The sequence below is a fragment of the Macrobrachium rosenbergii genome, chromosome 37, assembly GCF_040412425.1.
Source record: "Macrobrachium rosenbergii isolate ZJJX-2024 chromosome 37, ASM4041242v1, whole genome shotgun sequence".
Lineage (NCBI taxonomy): Eukaryota > Metazoa > Arthropoda > Malacostraca > Decapoda > Palaemonidae > Macrobrachium > Macrobrachium rosenbergii.
In genome coordinates, this window is record NC_089777.1 from 22,986,705 (window position 1) to 23,004,148 (window position 17,444).

At 36.3% G+C, this 17,444-nt stretch overlaps 1 protein-coding gene across 5 annotated transcripts in view; it reads right to left on the minus strand.

The window, feature by feature from the left end:
• Positions 1 to 4,463, minus strand: part of LOC136825415 (micronuclear linker histone polyprotein-like) — a 51,297-nt gene extending 46,834 nt beyond the window's left edge. For 4 of the 5 annotated variants that reach the window (XR_010849329.1, XM_067081797.1, XM_067081798.1 and 1 more), the window contains exon 1: positions 4,184 to 4,446. The gene's annotated coding sequence lies outside the window, so the exon portion shown is untranslated. Of the gene's footprint in view, positions 1 to 4,183 lie in introns of all 5 variants that reach the window. The other variant, XR_010849330.1, reaches the window with a different exon arrangement.
• Positions 4,464 to 17,444: the final 12,981 nt, after the last annotated feature.

The following is a 17,444-nucleotide window of genomic DNA, read 5'->3' on the forward strand; positions in this document are numbered from 1 at the left end:
CCTCTACTCTCTCTCTCCTCCCAAACACCCCATCTACTCTCTCTCTTCTCCCAAAACACCCCATCTACTCTCTATTCTCCCAGAACACCCCATCTACTCTCTATTCTCCCAGAACACCCCATCTACTCTCTCTCTCTCTCTCCCTCTCTTTCTTCTCCCTAACAGCCCCTCTACTCTCTCTCTCTCACTTTCTTTCCCTCTCACTCTCTGTCACCCCCTTCCCTACACCCACCCCCTTCGGTACCACTGATGTCTTACCCCCACAGCATTCTATTTCAGATAGTAAGTCATATGTATACCGAAATTAGGTATGATAAATTCGTAAAGTTACTAAATCTACAGGCACAACCAGCCTCGTTTCATGGAAGCCTCCCTCCCCCCGTGCCCTTTGGTGGTAGTGATGTCTTACCCCACAGTGCTGACTTCTAGATAGCAAGTCATATGTATACCAAGTTTGGTTGAAACTGCTCAGTGCATTTCAGAGTCATTGTGGCGCACACACACATACATCCATTTTTATATACAGTACATATATTTTCTATTCTGTATCATGACCAATAATTCTTATAAGAGGCACTGGGGTTTAAACGAACATAAACTGGTTGTATGATTCGCAAATATGCAGTACTTTGTTATATAAGGTATTCGCTATTATCCGCGGTTTCAGGAATCCTTGGTGGGTCTTGGAATCTATTACAAAGGATAACAGGGAATAACTGTACCTTCTAACTTATATTACACCAATTATAAAATATACAGTACTGTATCATGGCAGCTGGTCTGAAAGAAAATTAAGCCTTAACGTATTTAAAGGGGTACTTCCACACATTTGTAGTTTTCACACAAATCCTACCACACAAAGCAGAATATTTACAAAAACCAATCTATAAATTTATCATTAGATTAAAGTTACGATGCATACATGGATGACAGCAGAAGGAAGCAACATACTATATGCCGTAAACACACATTCCTTTCAAAAGAAAGTAATTTCCCCATACAGGGTGGCTTCACATAAAAAAAAACACAAAAATAACTGCAACATTCATGATTTAACTGCTGAATCATACATCAACACCCTGTGCTGTAAAAATTCCATACCATCAGCCACTTCACATGCCTTTGTATCAGACCCATCAGCAGTGTATCAGAACCCTCACATACTGCAGCATTCACACCTGCCTTGTGTTCATTCTTGTGCTCCCTCAAGACATACAGACATACACTAGCCTTTGTTATAGGGGTCTGGAATAGTGACAAGTAGCAAAGACCCTACAGTACAGGTATACTTTAACCTTTTGGAGATCTCACAGCTTACAGGAATTCCATATTGTTCCTATGCCTAAACATAACTGTGCTTTACACTTAGCATTCAAATTAAAGAGATTTACCCAAAAGGCATCACATAAAACAAGTAGTTTAACAAAAATTCACAATAACATAAGATACGATGCAATATTTATATAGTTCATTAAACAAGTCAGGTGTGTGTGTGTGTGTTTGTGTAAAAATCACAAGAGCTAACATGTGATGAACATACTTTCATCAAGCCAAGAAATGGCACATGAAATGCTTTACTGGACTTGGTACTTTCACCTGACACAGTTACACTTTTAATGGAAATGCAATAGATACCTGGCTACATAGACATAATTAGAGCCTTCAGGTGCTTGGAAGAAAATACAAATGACTTTCATAACACCATGTACAGAAATGGTTATATACATTATTAATAGACTTGAGTTGGGGGAATTCAAATTTGTTTGGGTTGTCTAATAATCAAAACATTTACTAACGAGACTTTTTCTAAGGTAACAACATAAATTGCTGACAGCTAATTTAATAGCAAGAGACAGAAAGATGAGCAAGCTAGTGAAAATATTTGAAAAATGGAACTGGGTATACAAGTGTATACTGTATGTATTATAACCATCATATGCACACTAAACTAAACACCAATATTACTATCACTGTTGTCTTTCTCAAAATCACTACTTGATAGTAATGAATCAGCATCATCATCAAATGAAGCCATTATCTCCAAACAATAAAAACAAATATTTATAAAAATCTTCGACCTTTGCACAACTTCAGGATAGACAAGCAGTTTCCCTGGCCCAACCCCTAGCAGAAGGAAAGTTTACAATTTTGCCATTTTTTTACCGATGTTCAAGATATATCTGGCATCTTTTTCGTTCAACAATGAGCTGAATGGTTGGTGAGACTGTTGGCATCACTCAAGCAAAACTAAGAGCGGGACTAAATTTACCGCAGTTTTTTAAAATAAGGTGTCAATACTACCACTGACATCCTTACTCAACGTATAAAGCGTCGATCCTAGTAGGCTATAACAGCTACGCCACAACAGTATTACATAGTTCCCAAAAAAATTGCAGACTACAGTATTACCGCAGCCCTCTAGCTGGGTAACTGCCAGTTTGCAAGCAAAACTGGGGCCATATTCGGTATCAGCCCCTTAGGGATAAACATAAAATCATAAAACAAAAGACAGTCAGTATTATTAAAACAAGGCATATATAAAAACAAACAAAAGAAGGCAATTTCAGTCGATGACTGGTAGGAATCAGGCAAAGCAGTATTCTGCAATATTATCTAGTTCCCTTACAGTACACACTAACTGCCAGTCTGAGGTCCGTCATGGCCCAGGCTACACACATGAACCTTATTCCATAGGCCTAACCTATACTGGGACTTACCCCATAGGGAGACAACATAGAAGGAAGGAGTCAAGTGGACTGACCTAGGCTACCGTTTACCTCCTGTAGCAGGCATTTCAGAAGGAACACAAGCTTACCAGAGTTGCCTATGCTTAACCTTACATAAGATGATGTCCGTTTTCAGTACAATTAATGACTACTAGCCTACCATGCCCCCCTTTCGGTAACTACCAGTTTACAAGCCAAATGGGTGCCGTGTTTAGTACTAGTTCCTTGGGGGGTTGACATAAAAAAAAAAAAAAAAAGGTAAATATAAACATCAACAAAAGACATAAAAATAAACAAAACATTAATAGTAAAATAGCCTACATGGAGTCATGTACTTGGCTACAAATTGGTAGAACTAAGCATTAACTCAGCATTGGATATTTCCTTTAAAATTTATTTTTCCTAGAACATTTTGGTTGCTTAGTCTATCAATAATTTACCGTTATTTTTTGTTGGTCGACTGTAATTAACCTGTAATTAACCTCAAAACTGATTCTGTTTTTGTAGGCTGGCCATCCTAGAATGGCATTCAGGTCGTTTCGGCCGTAAGCACGTTTACATGCAAAACGGACGCCGTGTTTAGTACCAGCCCCTGGGGATGTACGAAAACATAAAATAATAACGGTAAATACCATAAACATAACGTCTTACATTGTTTTGGATATTATGGCCGTAAGTGACTCACGGCCGTAACGACCAGGACCCCTAGAATGCTATTGCATATGTGCAGCGTTATAGAGAACTCTTGGTAAAAGGTGGCTTCCTTTACCTCGAGATCCGGAGGGCAGAGCCAGGGTGACCAGATTTTGAAAATTGAAATAAGGGACACCTAAATTGGAGAGGTAGTAATAGTTGAACAACACAGAGACACAACTTAGGTGAAGTTAGGCACGCAGTGACGCAGCGCGAAGTCCTTCTCAGCCGGGTCCAGATCTACCCCTACTTCACTGACTTTTGTTTTAAAGTGCGTTCATTGTAGGTTTCGTTACAAACAGCTGTTCGTTACATGTGTCAAAGCATTACAATACTGCAATCAAACATGTTTTGCAGCTTTAAAGGATATTATAATGTATTTTTTTTTTCAAATATTGAAAATACGGGACAAAAGGTGCCCTGGGGAGGGTCGACACGGGACAAGGGACAAATGTCATAAATATGGGACAATCTGTCAAATACGGGACGTCTGCTCACCCACAATCTGGGGGGCCACAGTGTGAGAGGGGGGGGGGATTTTCGGGTAAGGGGAAAGGGGCAACGAATGAAATCCATGCCAATCCCACTGACATTTCCCTTCCAGAATAGGACTAGGCCTAGGTCTCGGAAAAATATAGGCCTATTTTCAAATCCAAAACGCGACGGTGGTTTAGAATATAGTTTTGCTTTTGCCTTCCAACGTACAAAATGGAATGACTTAAACACACGAGTATCAATTATAAACTGTGGCAACCTTTACGAACCTCTCAAATTCCTCACGCGATTTGAAGAGCACACCTGCACTGCCATTTTGCCGACGTCCACACCAGGTCTGCCAAAAACTTCACTCAAAAAGTATTCTGTTTATCAACAAAACCAAACTGTCTAGTTCCACTTCCACGTGAGGAACGTGAGAATATTCCCTTTCAAGCTGACACTATGTCATGTCACATTAACATTGTCGATAATATAGTTCAAATGGCTGTTTGCAAGGGGCGGCCAAACATCAACAGAACACAAACAGTAGAAGAAAACCAAAGAATTGAATTTTCGGTCACACAACGTAAGGACTGAATTACGCCATCTGTTTGCATTATGATGAACTAAAACTAGAAAATGCTGAGAAATTTCACTAAAATGGGAAACTTGTCGGGCAATCCTTGATTTCATCTCTTACGGTCCCTTTTTTATTTTTTTTTTTTTATCTTTCATGGTCCATAGATCTATTCGCATTACCTTCATTTACAATGAAGACTTTACTACTTTTCTATCTTTCTTCAGTAACAGACATTTCTCCTTTTCACCAAAATCTTTTCAAAATGAATTGTCATCAATAATGGTTTTACAAAATCTATTATAAATAAAGCGTGTTATTGAGCGAAACTACTCTCAAAGAACCAGAAAGAAAAGCAAACGTGACCACATAACTATTGGTTGTTTAGAATTGTTATACTCTATCATTGTTACACATGAACTGCAGAATGCTTTAATCTAACTATATTTAAATAGCATTCAAAAACGCATATAGAATAAAATGATAAATTCCCGTTTGTTAAAATGTGTTCTATTAACATAAGGAAATGAATTCGATATGCCAATTTGAGGTTACGTAGTATTTCCTGTAAGTGTAAACTAGTTTAAAAAATTACAACACGGCGAACACGCAATTTGTCGAGTATATGCGCTCTGGTATATGGAGACATTCCATATTCATGCAAGCCTAATTATTTTGTATAAATCACTATGTACTGTAAACTTTCATTTACACATGATAGTTCTCATTTAATGCAAGTGAAATACGAAACAAATGCAATGTTTCAGTCACTTCAATTGGTAATAAACCTTAACTAAATTCCTGACACCACTAGCAACAGAGCCATCTATTGACAGTCTTTTGAATCAAATCTACTTCAAGTTCGTTTCATAGTCTGATCTGACTCTCGTGTCTTGCTTGCATGGTCTTCGGTAAGGCCAATGTAGTCTTCTTCTTCTTGTTGTCTTTGCTTTCATTTGGTCTAATTTTAGGTTCATAAAACAATCCAGAAAAAAGCCTGTCCCTTGCCTCTGCTGCTTATTAGCGAAAATATTCCCATACCATGAATCTACTCCACCTTTCATGCTGCATTAATAAAAACACTAATGTTTAAAAAGCACAACATCGTTATTTTTGACTGAGCTTGGGATTTTGTAGCATTAATAAATATTAAGAGCTGTAACATGTAATTTTAGCTGAACATTATCATAGTTCGTATGGATTCATCTAACTGGGATAATTAGCATAAAATCACGTGTCTCATCATCCTTGAAATATCTTTCCGCGCCTCTGTAACATCCAAGAACTTTCACCTCTAAAAGGCTTGGTGCCTGATAATTACAAAGCACAGCTCAGGAAGTGATAGATAGACCATTAAAGATAAATTTTCATACATTTAAGGAAAGTGGAGGCCAGTTTCTATTAATCTTCCAAATAACATCCAAAGGTTTTCCTCCATCTTAATATGCGCTACCCGACCGAGTAAGACATCCTATTGATAAAGGATTTTCTTGTCTATTAACTGACATTTATAACATGTATACTAATTTCCACTTACATTTTTTCTTTTACAAAAGGTATTCCATTTTATAAAACCTGAGTTTACAATTTAATGACCTTTTTGTTTAGTCTGCCAGAACATATTTTCTCACTGAACATCCATAACAACTGCAAAACTACCATATTCATTAAATTAAATTCCTTGTTACCTGTCATAACCACAAATGTAACATTTGGTTTTAATTAAAGGTACAAGTTCTGTCGTGTTTTGCTGATTTTTCAGCACGTGTACAGGACAAGCCTCAAGAAACGATTAACTGTAATCACATTGTGATATCTATTTTTGGGAGGAAAAGTCAATGATTTTCATATACTGAGAAATTATGACCTCAGGATGAAATGAGCCTTATAGTTTCAAATGTCACATCAAGACTCATTTGACTTGTCAGCATGACCCTAATAGGCTTCTTACAAATACTGAACTGCATCTCACAAGTTTGCCATTGTCAATTAAAGTATTAACATGATAAAAAGAAACTAACGCTATATTTATTCATTGCAATGTACTGGACATTGGACACACTATCTCAAATGTTAGAATCATTACCATTACCTGATTAAGATGAATTACCTACAGTGAATACTGCATTTTGGTTGGCGGGTCATAGTCCATAGGAGCACACCAGGCTTCTTACTCCCTTTAAAACTTTACAGTCATTGTTGGCTCCCTATTGGTAAGAGCCCACGCTTGAGAAAGGCAAGTTTAATCTGAACTAACCAAGCAGTTGAACTGAACTGAACTGCATATAGAATTTAGGCCAAAAACCAAACACTGGGACCTATGAGGTCATTCAGCGCTGAAACAGAAATTGACAGTACAAGGTTTGAAAAGTGCAACAGGAGGAAAACCTTGCAGTTGCACTAAGAATCAACTGTTAGGAGACGGTGGAAAGTAAGATGGAAGAAAAGAATATGAAAGGAGGTACAGTAAAAGGAATGAGAGGGGTTGCAGTTAGAGGCTGAAGGGATGCTGCAGAGAACCTTAAGTAATGCTTACAGTGCAAACCAACCAATGTCCACTGATAAATGTCTTGTGGGCAATAATACAGGTTCATGGAAAAATACCTGCTGCTTCATTCCTTCTACTTTTCATCGTTATCTTTTTAAATTCTCGCCTACCAATTTAAGTTCTTCATTGCTGTCTTGTTCTAATTTATCTCCTCATTCAGGTGCAAACTACTTGGGCTGGCTGATCTTTAAATATGACACTTGTCTGGATCAAATAAACAAGGAAAAAAAATGGTTGATTGGGTAACTGACAAATATTAACATGACATAAGGAACCACTGGAGCGCGTAGAGCTTCAACTGCACACCGTTAATCCATTATCACGTAGACTAGAGAGGCTAGTTTTTAATATACGACTTTCTTCTGTGTAAAAGTTTATCCATTCTCTATTCTTATCTCTATTTACCTCCAGCGGCTGACTGACTTGCCAGAAAAATATATTGTAAAATATATGAGAATATCTGAATCACTTGTATTGGGGCAACGAAGCTACATCATAGCATTAGCCACACATATATCAGGTTAGTTACTAAATAATTCACTTCCAAAACCATTTCTTCCAATTATCTTTAGTTCTCATTTGTTTCTGATCTGTACAAAAGTTTCAAGCCAAGTAAACGTCTTCAATTTTTTTACAATAAAAAGGACACATGAACAATATTAGTAGTGCTGTTGGTGGAAGACCAAAAATAATAAATAGAAGTCTCATAGGAAGAGCGCCTCCTGTGATCCTTAGCATAAACTCTTGACTACGTATTAAAGAAATTTCTATATAAATGTACATTTGACAATCAGTTCACAATTTTGAACATTACAAAATCAGTTTTCTGCACTAAGTAGCACATCCACATGGCTACCTTTCATTGCATAAACCGTGTCAAAACAGCAAAAGCCATGTTCACTGTAACAAAGTTTCATCAGTGGTAGAAACGGTAACCCTTTCTTTTATGTTTTTTGCTGTTCGATAATCTTTTTTTTTTTCAATACAGCGAATGAGTGGAACCTGAATTATTCTCCTCTCAATATCAATTTACCTCAAGTACCAAGCCAGGTTGTCTGAAACTTACCAGCCTTTCATGTCACCTTCATTTGCTTGAAGTGTACTAATTTTCAACTACAATATTTGACAAAATTTGCTTCTGCAGTTTTTCAACATTTGATATTTGGTAATTTTGTCTAAATTTCAATTAAAATACATTAGTTTCCAAGAAAAGTCTCTATTTTTTATGAAAGTACTTTCTTACAACAAATGCTTTTGTTGAAACTGCATTGAGTTGATGGATGCTTTGACTACAGCAAAATCTCTTCAGCTCTAAAAATTATGCAAATAGTAAAGAAATACCTTGGAGAGAAAATACACACGATTAGATCCTATTTTTCATATATATAATCATTAAGTTATAGACTGTCTTCTTACTTCTACCCATGAAACTGTAGAGTACTGTAATGATGTTTTCCTAGGGTTGTTTGACTTGAAACATAAGGTGGCTTGAATGGTATTTGCAATGATGATAATTACTTTAATCTATCCTTCCTTTTAGTACATTTCTGGAGTATGAAAACTGTTAGCAGTTGTGAATATTATCTGTAATGTATTATCTTAGTGTGCATACATACAGTATGCAAACTATAGTTTAATGATTGTGATGACTTCCTCCCATTTTAATTTCTAACAGAACAATCCATTATCAACTAGACATTCATTCAGTACCCTCCTCCTAAAAAGAAAATGAGGTTAGAATTAAAAAACACTCTTAAGAACTTAAAAGGATTTTATTCAATATCTGGTAACATTAATAACTAATCGCTGCCTGTGGATTAAAAACCAATAGAAACAGACATAACTGGCACTGTTTATAACTATTAATTAGACAGTTATTAACTTACTGTGGGTGTACTCAGTGCAGAGAAGTAAAAAAGAAGTGAAATGATCAATATAAAGAACAAGCCTAGTTTTTTGTAGAAACTATATAATGAGAATTTTATCACTTTTATTTTTCTGTTTCTATATTATACCTGTTTTGAGAAAAAATAGTATTGTAATTTACTGTAAACAAGTTTGTGCACTGGAAGAATTTTTACCAAATACAAGGTAGCAAAAATATACATACTGTGAAGTGAATAATGTTTGAATAATGGGAATGAAAATTAACATAGTTCCTTATAAATTAAGTCATCTCAGCCTGGCCTCATCAGTAACTTCTCCAACATCTACAATTTTTATTACCTGCCTTACTATACCTTGTTGTATGTGAATAAATGTACCGGTATCACTCAAGTAACAAAATTGCTAGTTTTTAGAACCATAATTAATAATGAAAGTACCACAAAATATCACCAAGCTTCATTCACTAGTGGCAACAGTAAATGACTAAGGAAGTTATACTGTATTTGAGTGCACCATATCATGTACTATCACTCAGAACATTACTATCAGGGTACAGTAGAGTATTTGTACCCCAATACAAAAGCACCTACACTAAAATGAAGTCACTTTTCTTGCTCTATAAAGAACAGGAAAAGTTATTACAGCAAACTGTTATAATACTACAATAAACAGCAACAGATTTTATCCAGCGTATATTAATCAAAATCCCTTTGCCCAATACAGTAACATATATTTATGGTATTGTGTAAATTAGTGACTAATATTTTCTTAACAAAAAAATTTGGGCATTAGGCCAAGTTACAGATGAAGGCAGAAATATACTGTACTTACCTTTACATGTAATCCTTGCTCTGGTTAAGCCTTTCTTTCATCTTCCTTTTCAGTAAATTACTTCAGAGTATATTCTGTTAAAATTTCATACTGTTCTGCTTTATAATTAAAATTTGTAGGAAAAATTTTAGTTGGAAACATTGCCTAAAAGTACTAGCAAATTTTGTAAACACACAACTGAGAATTTACTAAGTTCACGAGCTTTTTCCACAAAATGAGATTCTTCATGATAAGTATAAGCCAAATTCTTTCAGGCATTAATTAGTAAGAAAATTCAACAAAAAGAATTGACTTCAACTGAAGATGAAAGCACTGGGAATCTATGCATAATGTTGTTTGTTGTACAAACCCATAAATTATGTCACTGCCTCTTAGCATGCCTTCAAGCATACTATAGGCTTCCTGGGAAGCTCTCAACAAGTTAGTTATAAAGTGCCAATTCTCAGACTGCTTGAAGATATCTACAGAAATTCCATAAGAGGTCAACTTTATTGCTTCAATGAGAGGTACTACTAGGTCTACAAATGTACTGTATTTGGAAATGAATGAGATAAAAGTCGGTGCCCAACCGATTACAATTTTTCAGATCCTTCAGCCTGTTCCTCATTGTCATTTTTCTTGTCCACTGACAGTGGACAGCTACTTCCCCTCTTTTTGTGACTGAAGCTTTTTCTTAATAAAGGCATTACAAGAACTCCAGTCTCCAGGACTACACTCTTAACTTCAATATTCAATAGCTTTCAAACATAATTTGGAGCTAGTTTTCCTTCAGGCAAGAACCTGTAAGTACAACCCAACACTTTCTTCTTATTTTATATGAGACATAACTTACAAACTTCTAATGTCTTCTGTGGGGACAACTGTCACAGTGAGAAACCTCCTTCCTGCCTTTGATCTAATTTTGCACTAAACTGAGACATGGTGCTATTGGAATAGGATCTCACACCTCCTGGGACTGTCGAGTACTCAGGCTTTCTGATCCATTTCTCTACGAAGCACTAACCATTGTTTTAGCACCATGGGCATCTGAACTTGGTACTATGGATTCCAAACCTTCAATCCACAACTGACCCTCCTACTTTAGAAGACTGAATTCCGACAAATTACACCTTCTTTCCTCATTCTACAGTATCTAGCACACTTTGGAGTGGGTATGCTTTCCTCCTCCTATCCAATTTGTGATCCTGGCATCTTATGATTAATGAGTTTGTAATGTTTTTTAGCACAAACTATATTTTTCAATGCAAGCCCATTAACTACAATGTAATGGCTCTTCTCCCATCCCCACAATCATCCTCTTAGATTCTTTTTGGCAAAAGTGAATAGGGATAATATATAACATCAAATGAGGAACTGAGCATATGCGGTGGGGATGTCTTTATTCCTGTTACAACAGACTAGGAGGACTCTGATATCCTAACAGAAATAAGGCATCTTAAGATTAGTTGACAAGTACTGCAAACTTTTGTTTTATAAAAACACTGTTTTACAATATTCGATATTCTTGTGAAATACTGTGTGCACAACTGCCTTTGCGTTGATGGGGTGTGTTACAAAAACTGACCACGATTCTATTTCATAAATAAGAAATTTTCTTTGACAGTCAATATTTCCCTTTATGACTGGTCATGATGGCATATCTTAATATATAAGCACACATTAAGTAAAAGTCACAAAACATCAAGGAGCTTATTTAGCTCTCGAAGGTACAACCTTCCTTCCTCTTCAGAACACAACTGATCAGAATTTTAAAAAGAGGTACAAGATAAGATTAGTAAAATATTGATAAAACATCAGAATTACCATAATAGTATGAAGAGCAAAAAAAAAAAAATTTCAATAGCATTTGCTTACATCTTTTAACAGCATACCTACTCTTATTAAATTATTTTTGGCATTGTTATTCAAAAACTAACTGCATTTAAAACTGTTTTCATAAAAGTTAAAATTCTGAGTTCTGGATTAAATTAGGTTCAAGAAGTTTTTGTCTATGCGTAGCAAAAAAAAAAAAAAAATTCAATAGCATTTGTTTACATCTTTTAACAACATACCTACTCCTATTAAATTATTTTTGGCATTGTTATTCAAAAACTACCGGTAACTGAATTTAAAACTTTTTATAAAAGTTAAAATTCTGAGTTCTGAATTAAATTAGGTTCAAGAAGTTTTCGTCTATGTGTATCTGGTATCGTTAACAATCTGTCAATGATCTGCAAATCTACAGGATGCTTTTTCCACAACATATGTTTAAAAAGTGCTGTTCACATCTTCTCTTCTAATAGCATCTCTGTATACCTGTGAACCTGGAGACTTTGAAAAGGAGAAAGCGGGGAAGCATAGATGCCATAAAGTAGAAGAAAATAGCCTTGTTTTTAAACACCACATGAAAATACTACAAATTTTCATATCACCAAATACACACAGACAAAAACTTACTTAAGCCATCTTCATTAAAAGCTCTAAAGAATTTTTTACATTTGTGTCCTTTAATAACACTGTCAAAATCAATGTAACACATAGGTAAGTTGCTAACATGTAAACATATCGCTTCAGATGTTTTGTTTACAAACCAAAACACTAAGACTAGGATGGTAATTCTGTTTTCTCAGTTATCATATAAACCTTTTTCGTACCTCGTTAAAATTTGTGTATTTTATAGTATAACACATACGTACATATGCATACTGTACATGTACAGTTGACCCCCAGTATTCAGGGGGGGGGGGTTAGGGACCATAAACACCTGTGCAAAGCGAAAATCCGCATTAAGTTGTTATCCCCTCTAAAAACACGTAACTGCCTATTTTAATAGTTCAAACACCAAATATACCTTAAACTAAAATGCATATAACTGCCTATTTTAACAGTTCAAACACCAAATATACCTTAAACTATCATCCTACACCAAATGTAACTTAAACCATCATCCCAAAACACTTTAATATCATTTCAAAGTCATCTTACAGCATTACCCTTAAAAATATATGGCTTACAACTACGTGTGAAAACTAATCAAGTTCCCCCTATATTCAGGCACAGCCATTTTCTCTCATATATTGAAGCCATCCCGTCTTCTTTTTACAGTAGATAGGGGAAACACTGGGGATTCACAAGTAAAGTCAAATACTTTACCTAAATATTTAAAGGAAGAAAAATAATTTTATTGATATTTTGCTACTTGCATTAATATTAATATTTGAAAATTAGTGCATCATTTTTTTTATCGTACAAAACTTATTTAGTCACAAAAATAACATGAAAATACAGCAACTAGCAAATACATTGCTCTACGAAAAAATCGACAAATTAGTGAATTTTCCGTAATCTATTTGGATTTACGTTTCCACTATACAGTATACCTATGTACAGTATTTTCACATATATAAGAATTACATTAATTTTCAAGTTACTGCTCCTAAAAAATTGGGTAAACCAAAAATGTTAAAAATTCTGACAAAATTCCTTCATAAGATCTATTACCGTAACTTGTCACTCTGTCACTCTTTATTAGTTGCATTAAACAACTAAATGACGGCTCAAAGCAAAAACTCATGCATGATCTTCTGTAGTCCTTCAAAGTAGGATAAATAAAAAACAAAAATAATTTTTAAAATTATATGATCTAATTTACACAACCTGAAAATACAACACTCAAGATCAGTAAAAAAATAATCACAATAAACAGTGGCACTATGACAGGAAAGTGTAAGGTAGTGGTGGAGACATATTCATTGTGCACATGAGAAAAGATAATAAAAGGAGTTGGCTCAAAACCGCAGAGAAATATAAAATCTGGTCAACCAGAGTGAGACGAGACACAATAGGACAGGCATGTTAGTCAAAGATGAAATGGTAGGAGTGATAAAAGCACAACAAATAAATATGAATATAAAAATAAGAGAAATGAATATAGTATAGACATTGAAAAGTGAACAGGTCCAAAAGGACTATTAAAAAAAAGTGTCAGCAAATTCACCAAAAGTACTCCATCTAAACTGCTGAATAAAAGACAGTGGAGTAATTAAGACTTAAAAAAAAGCAATTAAACTGAAGAAGAGAGCCTTCAAATTTTGCAGAGGGCAAGCAAGGAACAAGATTGAAGCTAAAATGCAGGTATCAGTAACAATGAGGAGGCGTTCAAAAGAACACATGGAAAAGGGAAAATATTCAGGATAAAGATCTGAAAAAAGGTAAAGGTGTAAAAGGTAAAAATTATATTTTAAGATGAAAATGGAAAAATTCAAAGCTGAAGAGAGAGAGAGATCTTAGAACAATTTAGGCAGCGTTCTGAAAACATGAACAAGAGTAATTATACCAAATTTTGAAATAATTTGCATTTTTTCTAAGATACAAACTTTGGCTTTCATAAACTGAGTTTCTCACACAAGGTGCATTTCATCTGTTCCTAACTAGACAAACAAAATCTTACTGTTTAGGTCTATGAGTGATTCAACCTAAGACAGCCTACCTCATCCATAATGTGAATCAGCCCATTTGCTACCACTCAAACCCTTACGATCGAAAAGATCAGAATTACGAGGGGCTATAAAGGGTAAATTGCTTTATGAGAGCTATGGGAATACAAACTTGTGCATTCATAAATGAAGCCAGGGCCTGCCCTGGTGGTATCAGAGTTGCCCGAAAGGTACACTCAGTCTCACGTCACTAACTTTCACTTAACACTATCCCACCACACGAGAGGGGGTGATTTACCTAACGCTTTTAACTGACTTGTCTGGCCCTTCTTCACCAGAAGTCCAGCACCTTCTTTACCATTTCTTCCGGAACTTGTTCCTCAGTAGCTTCCGCAGGAGGAACAGTCAAAACTGCAGGGGACGTCAATGGAGGAGGAGGCCTTGGTGAAGGGAGAATCACATGCAGCAAGGGAGAATGGCTGAGAGTTGGTTCCTTGATGAGTTTCTGCACTTCCTGTGACACCTTTTCTCATACAAGGCCCACTGAGGGATTTGCCACCCCACACATTCCTCACACTTGGCCTCTCTCAAACATTCTTTCCTCAACAGGAGATGCACACACAGTGTGGATCTACTGCTATTGGGGACATAAGTTTGCCACATGGTTTGCCCTTACCCACTCAACACCGAAATTCAGGCTCCAAGGTAGCCAACGACCACCCACAGGGGCCCAGAAACAAAGGGAGCACACCCTCACTATGACCTCTGCCCCTTGAAATCTCACAATTTCTACAAGCACTGGGCTATGTGAAGAACACTAGTTAGGGAAGGCTGTGACCTTGCAGCAGTAACACAAAAAATTCATGCACACGTAGTAAGCACAAAGAAAACCCTCAGCATATAACAAGAGAACACACATTGATACTTAGTTGCGAATGCAGTCGAGAACACAGTGGACGAGGTAGGCCATCTCATGTTGCATGACTCATACGCCTACCTGATAGGATTTTGTTTTTCTAGTTAGTTAGGGATAGCCAAAGTGGGCCTTGCAAGAGAAAATCCACTTATGAAAACATAGGTTCAAATTTCAATGGAAAACAAATCATTTGAGGGCATTTGGATGACAGAAGACATAATAGTTAAGTATAACACTTGAAGAAGTTGAAGGCCCCTTTGGAAGATGAAAGTGAAAAAGCCCTAAGACCATGACTAACAAACAACTGACTAAAAGCAGATGGTGAGTCAGTAATCTGTTGAGCTGACCATAATGTATGAAAATCTGACAGAAAGAAATGAAACCAAATGGGTGGAAAAAGATGGCATGACCTAATATGCAAAGGACAAAGGGATGAACTGCAATGTGGAAGTTCTAAAGGAATATGACAGTCTGAGCCTGCTATGAAAATATAAAAGAATGTGTTAAGAGAAAAAATGTTAAAATCAAGAATTGTTAATTTTGTTCTGGACCTGAGAGGCCGCCCATCAGCTGATGCAGCTAGGTAACATACCATGCAAAAAAAAACAACACTTTAAAAAATATTTCAGAGCTTAAGAATGCATATGAGACAATCAATTAGATGGGAATTGCAATGCCAGAAGATACCAAAAAGATTTACTGAAGTAGTGATGATACTGTTCCACAACACAGGACCTAAAGTAAAGACAGTGGCAGGTTTACTGGAAGAATTAAATATAACTGTTGATGTCCATCATGAATTGGGCCTCAGCCACTTGCTGTTTATCATAGTGATAGAGGAAGCCATAAAGCACAAAAGATGCCCCTCCAAATTGCTATACGCAGATGACAGTGTCAACGGCATATTCAATAAAAATGTTCGTAGAAATGTTTTAAAAAAATGGAAATGTAATGGAAATTACTGAAAATCAACATAAGCAAAACAAAGCTTAGGGCAACTGGAAAGGAAGCAAAACACAAGATGAAAGACAGTTGGGAAATAATACAGGCAGTCCCCGGTTATCGGCAGCCTTGGTTATTGGCTATCCGGTTTTACAGCGCTCATCTAGCAACGACGATAACTGGATTTTCGGTGCCGCTCTCCGGTTATCAGCACCGATTCCCAGTTATTGGCACCAATCCCTGTTCATCGGTGCTGATAACCAGGGATCAGCGCTATTATCGCCAATTTTCGGTTATCAGCGATTTTCGGTCATCATCACGCTATCGGGAACAGAACCCCAACGATAACCAGGGACTGCCTGTAGATATATGCATAGCAGGACATAAACAGGTAATGAGTTATTTGCTTCATTAATGAACATTTGGCTAAGAAGCCGATCACTGGTGTAGTCTTGGCCATTCAGCAATTAAGACAATGAAAAGAGGGAGTTGGGGAGGTTGGCCAGCAAGCAGGAAGAAAGGAAGCAGGAATGGAGGTAGAGTAAAAGGTTAAAAGTGGGTAAATGGGTGCTGGTAGGGGCCAAAGGGATGCTACAAACAACCTTTAGTAATGCCTACATTGTACAAGAAATGGGTTTACACTTTTGCCAAGTGATCAATCTTCCCCACCTGAACTCACCATAATTTACCTGCTTTTTTTTATGGGGAGTGAATGAGGAAAAGGACTAGAGTAAATTTACCTGCTTTTTTTATGGGGAGTGAATGAGGAAAAGAATTACAGTAAAAATGGGAAAAGGACAGATTATTAAATTATAAAACAGTGAATTATCAGGAAAGCTTTAATGATAACTAATGGCACTCAAATAACCTGAAACAGATGAATTATTAGTATAAGTAAACAAAATTGTACAGTTATAAATTTTATAACAATGTACAATTTTATTTGTGGGACATAAACACATCAAAAGCAAATGCAAAAGAGAGGGAACTGGGAAAGGCATACTGGACTGTGAAGCAGCTATTTGGAGAGCAATACAAAAAACAGCAGCAATAGCTTGGATGAGAGAAGAATCTGCTGAAGTACTGGTATATAAGTACTATCCCAACAATAAACAGAAAAAGCCTTATACTGCATACATAAGGCCTCCGTATTCTATTCAGCACAGGTGGACACTGACAAACAAAGGGGAGACTTTGAAAATTTACTAATTTAGTTTCAAAGCCAGGAATACAAATTAGGAGAATACAAAGATGTCATGACTAGTAACAGAAAAATAAACACAGATGGTCGGGACAAGTGACCAGAAGAGATGAGAAGCAGCTGGGGAAAACAGTTGCAGATATGGAAGTAACAGGGACATTTGTAGGTAGGCCCAGATTCAGTGGGAAAAGAACACAGATGAAGACCTAAACCAAATGGGAATTCCAGCAA